The sequence below is a fragment of the Theobroma umbraticum genome, unplaced genomic scaffold, assembly GCF_002168275.2.
Source record: "Theobroma umbraticum cultivar Fairchild unplaced genomic scaffold, ASM216827v3 scaffold_146.0, whole genome shotgun sequence".
In the NCBI taxonomy this organism is placed as follows: Eukaryota; Viridiplantae; Streptophyta; class Magnoliopsida; order Malvales; family Malvaceae; genus Theobroma; species Theobroma umbraticum.
The window spans coordinates 4,130,742-4,132,190 of NW_018397265.1; positions in this window are offsets into that span (position 1 = coordinate 4,130,742).

The window sequence follows — 1,449 nt, forward strand, 5'->3', positions numbered from 1 at the left end:
TAAATTTGTAAATATTTTTAACTTGAAAATATAAATGTAAATGATTAATTTTCACAAAAATTATGTTTATTTTGTCTAAATTGACGTTTTACGATAACTTTCAATCATTTATGTCAATATTTTTACAATATTTATTTTAACTTTATTATTTTTTACGTTTATTTTTATAAATTTATATTAAGATTTTTAAATGGTTAATTTTCACTCTAATTTTTTTATCTTTATTATTATTCATTTATAAATTAAAATTTATAAATATTTAAATATTTTTAACTCAAAAATATAAATGTAAATGATTAATTTTCACAAAAATTATGTTTATTTTGTCTAGATTGAATTTTTATATGTCTCTCGTTTATTTATGTCAATATTCTAACAACATTTATTTCAACTTTATGATTTTTAATGCTCATTCTTATAAATTTACATCAAGATTTTTAAATAGCTAATTTTCACTATAATTATTTGTATCCTTATGATTATTTATTTATAAAGTGAAATTTGTAAATGGTTAAATATTTTTTAATCAAGTATATAAATGTAAACAATTGATTTTCACTAAAAGTATGTTTAATTTTTTAAATTGACATTTCACAGTAAATCTCACTCATTTACATCAATATTTTAACAATACTTATTTCAACTAAATGATTTTTTACATTTATTCTGATAAATTTACGTCAAGATTTTAAATGACTAATTTTCTCTATAATTATTTTTATCCTTATTATTAATTTATAAAGAAAAATTTGTAAATGGTCAAATATCTTTTGCTCAAGAATATAAATTTAAATGATTAATTTTCACTTAAAGCATATTTATTTTGTTTAAATTGACTTTTATGGTAAGTCTTACTTATTTACGTCAATATTTTAATGATGCTTATTTCAACTTTATGATTTTTTAAGTTCATTCTTATAAATTTACATCGAGATTTTTAAATGACTAATTTTCATTATAATTATTTGTATCTTTATTATTAATTTATAAAGTAAAATTTGTAAATGGTTAAATATATTGCTCAAGAATATAAATTTAAATGATTAATTTTCACTTAAAGTATATTTATTTTGTTTAAATTGGCTTTTTACAGTAAGTCTCACTCATTTACATCAATATATTAATAATATTTATTTGAACTTTTTGATGTTTTACATTTATTCTTATAAATTTAAGCCCAGATTTTTAAATGGCTAATTTTCATTACAAGTTTCTTTATTTTTATTAGTCTACATTTATAAATGGTTTTTTTTTTTGCTCAAAAATATAAATATAAGTTACTAATTTTCACTTAAAGTGTCTTTACTTCATTTAAATTGACTTATTATGGAAATTATTACACATTTATGTTAATATTTTAACAAGACTTAATTCAATTTTATCATTTTTTACATTCATTTTAACAAACTAAGATTTTTAAATGACTAATTTTCATTACAAGTGTTTTTA